The sequence below is a fragment of the Phyllopteryx taeniolatus genome, chromosome 1 (assembly GCF_024500385.1).
Source record: "Phyllopteryx taeniolatus isolate TA_2022b chromosome 1, UOR_Ptae_1.2, whole genome shotgun sequence".
Taxonomy (NCBI): Eukaryota; Metazoa; Chordata; class Actinopteri; order Syngnathiformes; family Syngnathidae; genus Phyllopteryx; species Phyllopteryx taeniolatus.
This window is the reverse complement of record NC_084502.1, coordinates 47,643,849-47,650,991: the sequence shown is the minus strand read 5'-3', so window position 1 is coordinate 47,650,991 and position 7,143 is coordinate 47,643,849.

Here is a 7,143-nt window from a genome sequence, read left to right as displayed (position 1 = left end):
GATCTCATTCCCGATCTGGAGAGGACAATTCACCCTTTTCTGACTGAGGACCATGGCCTCAGATTTGGAGGTGCTGATTTTCATCCCAGTTGCTTGACACTCGGCTGCGAACTGTTCCAGCGAAGGTTGGAGATCACGGTTTGATGAAGCCATCAGAACCACTTCATCTGCAAAAAGCAGTGATGTGATACTGTTATCAAACCGGACCCCTTCAACACGTCGGCTGCGCCTAGAAATTCTGGCCATAAAGGTCATGAACAGAATCAGTGACAAAGGGAAGCCTTGGTGGAGTCCAACTCTCACTGGAAACGAATCCGACTTACTGCCGGCAATGCGGACCGAACTCTGACACTGGTCATACAGGGACCGAACAGCATGTATCAGGGAGTCCGGTACCCCATAATCCTGGAGCACGCCCCACAGTACTTCCCGAGGGACACGGTCGATCACCTTCTCTAAGTCCGCAAAACACATGTAGACTGGTTGGGCAAACTCCCATGCACCCTGCTCGAGGGTGTAGACCTGGCCAGGACGAAAACCACACTGCTCCTTCTGAATATGAGATTTAACAGAAGCTTGCAGATAACTATATCTTTGATTTATCAGCTGGAAAATTCAATAGGGACATGAGCCTGAAGCCTTATACAGTCCATCCATCCATTTTCTGAGCCGCTTCTCCTCACTAGGGTCGCAGGCGTGCTGGAGCCTATCCCAGCTATCATCGGGCAGGAGGCGGGGTACATCCTGAACTGGTTGCCAGCCAATCGACACAGGGGAAACTCAAGCTACCAGAGTAGCTAGGGAAGTTCCTGTGGTGGGAAAGCCCCTATTGAGTCATGAAAGAAGGTTTGTCAATGCTTCCCTTGAAATCCAATCCACAGGTTTAGCCAGCAGATGAAGCTCTTTTCAAGTGTATCAAATGCTTCGAAGCAGTGAGCAATTTTAGGATGATTGTCTCAAAGTGATTAATTGTTCCAGAAAGCCTCCGTTTCTCCATACTTAGTACCAGCATCGTTGGTCTTTTGGTTTTCTTGTCATACAAACACAGTGAATCCGCTGACTACTTCAACCTCCCTAGCTTAGTGTCACAGTCGGGACAGAGCTCAAAATGGGCACATCGTATCTACCAACGAAGAAGAAGAATCAGGACTTGCAAATCTGAGACCATGGTCCTCAGTTGGAAAAAGGCCCCGAGTGGGGGAGTTCAAGTATCTTGGGGTCTTGTTCACGAGTGAGGAAAGAATGGAACGGGACATTGACAGGTGGATCGGTATAGCATCTGCAGTGATGCGGACTTTGTTTCGGTCCGTTGTGGTGAAGAAGGAGCTAAGCCGAAAGCAGAAGCTCTCTATTTACCGGTCGATCTACATTCCTACCCTCACCTATGGTCACAAGCTGTGGGTCATGGCCGAAAGAACAAGATCCTGGATACAAGCGGCCGAAATGACTTTCCTCCGCAGGGTGTCCGGGCTTTCCCTTAGAGATAGGATGAGAAGCTCTATCATCCGGGAGGGGCTCAGAGTAGAGCCGCTGCTCCTCCGCATTGAGAGGAGCCAGATGAGGTGGCTCGAGCATCTGTTTAGGATGCCTCCTGGACGCCTCCCTGGTGAGGTGTTCCGGGCACGTCCCACCCGGAGGAGACCCCGGGGATGACCCAGGACACGCTGGAGAGACTATGTCTATCGGCTGGCCTGGCAACGTCTCAGGACCCCCTCGGAAGAGCTAGAGGAAGTGGCTGGGGAGCGGGAAGTCTGGGCTACCCTGCTAAAGCTACTGCCCCCGTGACCCGACCTTGGATAAGTGGAAGAAAATGGATGGCTGATATCTACCAATACATACACTATATTGCCAAAAGTATTCGCCCACCTCCCTTGACTCACGGGATTTTAAGTGATATCCTATTCTAAATCCATGTGGTTTAAAGGTCCCGTATTTTGCCAAATCAACTTTTTCTAGTATTTGGGATGTAATATTGTGTCTATGGTGGTCAGTAAACCTGAAATACTAATTAAAATCGTCCACGCATTCCTGAGAACCAGATATTTTTTTCTGCTGAGAGGCCTGAAATCAGGTCATTCGAATTTCTCCTGCTTATCAGAATCAGAATCATGTTTATTTCGCCAAGTATGTCAAAAACACACAAGGAATTTGTCTCCGGTAGTTGGAGCCGCTCTAGTACGACAACAGACACTCAATTGACAGAGAATACTTTTGAGACACAAAGACATTGAGAAAAACAGTCACTGAGCAATAAAAGGTTGCTGCTAATCTGGTAATGCCAGTACAATTTTTTATTTATTTATTTTTGACAATTGTGCAAAAAGATGCAGAGTCCTCAAGCAATTGGAGCAGTTTGAAATGACTAATAGAACAATAGTCCGGTGCAATGACCATTGTGCAAAGGGCGCTGACACTTCAAGAAATGTACACAGTTTAAAGTGACTAGTCATGAGATAATCTTGGACAATGTCGATTGTACAAATGTTGCAGATACTACTCAGTCGATTGTGCAAATGGTGCCAGATGCTACTCAGGCACATGAGTGGCCCATATTGGTCAATGACAGATATGAAAATAGTGCAGCGTGGCGAGACTACTACAGTGAGTCCATGAGTAATATATAATTGGCCCGACAGAAAGGGGACAACAAACTGAAGACAAAAAAATTGGCAGCATGTTGCAATGGAATTGTAAGTTAACTGTTTAAGAAGTTAATTATCTACGTCATTACCGAAGATCTCTGCCTACCTCTCCTCTCCCGAGCCAGCGCTGTCAACATAACAAACACGTGTGCTCTCACAAGTGGGTCTTCTACACAGAGGTAACCAGTCGGAGGAAACGGGGCGGTCTTTGCAAAATATGGACAAAGTGAATACAAAACTATGTCAAACAGAAGTAGCTGTCAGAGGGGCCTTTTCTGGACACTCGTATGACAAAACCAATGTGTCTTTTTAAATGATATGTACACTTTTATCCTATGTCCATGTTAAAGAGTCACTCTATGGAGGTCTAAATAGACAAAATATGGGACCTTTAATATGATGTTGGTCTACCCTTTGTAGCTATAACAGTTTTAACAGTTCGGGGAAGGCTTTCAGCAAGGTTTAGGAATGAGTTCATTTTTGCCCATTCTTCCAGGAGCTTATTTATGAGGTCACACACCAATGTAGGACGGGAAGACCTGGTTCACTGTCCACTTGAAATCAACCCAAAGGTGTTCTATCGGGTTGAGGGCAGGCCGGTCAAGTTCATCCATAGCAAATTCTCTCATCCATGTCTTTATGGACCTTGCCTTGTGCACTGGTGTACTGACATGTTGGAACAGGAAGGGGTAATCTCCAAAATGTTGGACTGTCCAAAATCTCTTGGTATGCTGAAGTATTCAGAGTTCCTTTCACTGGAGCTCAGGGCCAAATATTTTGGACATTTCCAACTTTGTGAGAACAGTTTGGAGATGACCCCTTCCTGTTCCAGCATGAAATAGTATATAGTATGAAAGGTGCATCAGTTCACAAATCAAGGTACATAAAGACATGGATGAGAGAGTTTGATGTAGGGCTGGGGGGGGGGGAGTCGACTTCAAAAATCAGTCAACACAGATATCTCCGCCGATATACAAGCCACCTTCCATAGCGATATATCCACATTGGTACTACATGCACAAACATAAGGCAGTTTGCCGTACATATTCAGTGGGAATGGGGAATAGCATCTTTCCTTGACTCTCCGAGTTTTTACTGTCCATGACCAGGATTTGAACTAGGATTTTTTGTGTTTCAATCCAGTTGTGTTACCATTGTGTCATCTTAACATTAAGTGGACATGATCGCAGGGTAAGTTATTTTTAACTACTATTAGAGTTTTAAGAACACCGGCCGCGGCCCAAAATTAGCCTCTAAGACACGGTTCTTTTTTTCTGTTCGAGGTGATTCTTCAATGATCAGGCCGGATGAAGTTTTATTTATTTGACCCAAAAATACAGAGTCAAGCTATAAGGTTGGTGAAGGTTCAGCACTGAGATCTTCTACGCATAGCTCGAACAGCTCTGGGTAAAAGACCCTGGAAGTCCGCGCCCATAGTCTTTTATAGCGGACTCTTCGCTTCCTGTCGTGACGTCATGCAGTCGTGGACGCGTTATTAGGATTCCTGCATAGTTTCTAGGCAGGACACGCCCCCACTGCAATATGATTGGCTCCTGATTCCTAGCGGGAATGGCAGGCTACACAGATGTAACGAGATGACCATCCCAAACATGTATCACATTTGTACGAAAGAAAAACAAAGATTGTTAGGTTTAGGGTTAGGGTTGGGGCTTAAGGTGGTTTAGGATGGGTTAAGGTTAGAATTAGGGTCGGTTAGGGATAATGGAAAATATACTTTTTTTTAAACCTGTCCTGTTCAGTTGCATGGCCATGCAGAATGATGGAGCTGTATGCCTTTTGTGCTGGAACAGGTTTGCTGTGCAACGGGGGAGTCTGCTTATTTTTCAATTATTCTGATGTTTATTGAAAATGGAGCCGGACAGAAGGGTTTTGGAGGACAGAGTGACAGAACACTCAAGGGGAATAGGGGTGCGAACCACAGCAGAACAATAGTTAGTTTAGATATTTGACCACAAGTAACGTTACAATACTCAAATCGTGTTCTTATTTGTGGATGGGGAGGGGGGGAACACCCGGTGACGCTATGCAACAACTAACCCATAGGACAAGATGAGAGAGGACAGAAAAGAGCAGGACAGGATGTGGGAAATGAGCAAGGCAGTGCTGCTGATGAGTGATGTGGTGGGATGCTTTTATAGCACAAACTGGTGGCCTTTTATGTGGCCTGCGAAAGCAAATCATGTGTGTCAACTTCATATTTCTTGTGAAAATACCAAAATTGCTGTATTTACTTGTGTAATGTTGAGATACTGCAAGCATTTTATGTTACCAATCCCCCTACAAATGTAAATGTAATAATAGGTTAACAAACATTTTTTTATTCTTATTCTCACTTATGAAAATACTTGCAAATTCAAAATTTGTGTGACTTCTCCTTTACTTCAGTTTTTCCCTTGAATACAATTCCTGCCCTTCGTGGAAACATGTTTAGTTGTGTGGGTGTGGTTTTCTAAAATAAAAGTACACTTTACAAAGCAAATCTGTGTATCATGACAATAAAAGGAATTCTACTCTATCAAAACAATGTTAAACTAGCAAAATTTCATAGGCAAAGACCGCACTTCCAGTTAATGGTCTTCTTTTTTTTTTTGCAAAATTGCACTTGTGGTGTGTGGTAGACTCTAACTTAGATGATCGCCAGGCAACAGTTTCACTCAAACGTCACATGTATATGGGTGCTGGTGGAGGTGTCACACAAAATTTCAATTTCAATTTCACACAAAGGAGAAGTCACACAAATTTTGAATTTGCGTGACTTCTGGTGGAGGTGTCACACAAATTTTGAATTTCAATTTCACACAAAGGAGAAGTCACACAAATTTTGAATTTGCGTGACTTCTGGTGGAGGTGTCACACAAATTTTTAATTTCAATTTCACACAAAGGAGAAGTCACACAAATTGTGAATTTGCATGACTTCTCCTTTACTTCAGTTTTTCCCTTGAATACAATTCCTGCCCTTCGTGGAAACATGTTTAGTTGTGTGGGTGTGGTTTTCTAAAATAAAAGTATACTTTACAAAGCAAATATGTGTATCATGACAATAAAAGGCATTCTACTCTATCAAAACAATGTTAAACTAGCAAAATTTCATAGGCAAAGACCGCACTTCCAGTTAACGGTCTTTTTTTTTTTTTTTTTTCAAAATTGCACTTGTGGTGTGTGGTAGACTCTAACTTAGATGATCACCCGGCAACAGTTTCACTCAAACGTCACATGTATATGGGTGCTGGTGGAGGTGGGGGATCATGCTCTCCGGTCCCACTATATAGCAGACTTTTATTACAGTTGTTACTCTGTATTTTATAGTTTGTCCAATGTTTTGCTCTAGCTGCCTCTCAATATATTGTGTTTAAATGCATTTGTATTGTGTGTTTAGAGACCTTTCAAACAATTTAAGTGTTGTAAAAGCAACAAAAACATGCCTAGGGTGTATTAAAATATGGTGTCATTGATTTCACTTATTGTGAAGGTGACTGGAATGAGACCCCCGCAATGGAGGGGGGATTAATCAGTACATGAATGGATAACAAATTTTATATCTGATAACCAACCACCTGCTGAAAAAATGACCTGATTACTTATACGTCTACACAAAAGGACTTTATGCATAGTTCAGAAACAGAATTTTCTCAAATCCACTTTTTAGTTGACATTAATATTGAAAATTTGGGGTGGTAAATATTTAATGGACAGGGTGATAATATTTTGTTCAGTAAGTTGTCAGAAAATTTTATCAGATTCAAAAGCAGGACAAATTTTGCCTAAATGAAATACAGTACTCACCCTCTGTCAAAATTGAACTGAAGTACAATACTTGAGTTCATGTGGATGTGAAAGGCCCAGTTTGACTAGGTTTGCATTGGACCACGCCACTATGCTTAGCCAGCAACACCCGGCCCACATAACCAAACTGTGACAGCATGGTGGATCACTCTGTTTTGATTAAGAAGGCAGCTTGTCAGGTAGCTAGCCCCTGGCTGCAGGATGATTACTGGCACGTCAAACATTGCTCTGGTTTCTAAGCTTAATTTTGACCCCAAGCGGCATCCTGGCTGGCAGCTGCTCATAGACTCCCCCAGTCTGCAGGCTTCATTTTACCGATTGATTGTGAGGCTCGTGGCTTCTCGGCTCCCCGCATGTGAAGCCTGTCCGCCGAGCCCGCAGCAACTCAATTCAGTAGCGGTGAGAGGGAAATATTACAATTGCAAACCGTATGGTAGACATATTTCAGCGCACGTACACCTCTATCCGCCGCAGTCGCGTGCATGTCACGAGCTTTATTTATTGTTTTTTTGAAAAACATGAAAAAATTCATACGGCGGATTTCAGGCTCTACGCTGGAGTACTTTAAGCCATGCATTGACATTCTTACTGCACAGCCAATTCTAAGTAGCAAAAGTACCCAAACTTAAGGAATATTTTACCTTTCAAAATGTTGTTAATTTTAAAGATTCAAGTGGAAAAGAAAACAAAGGTCA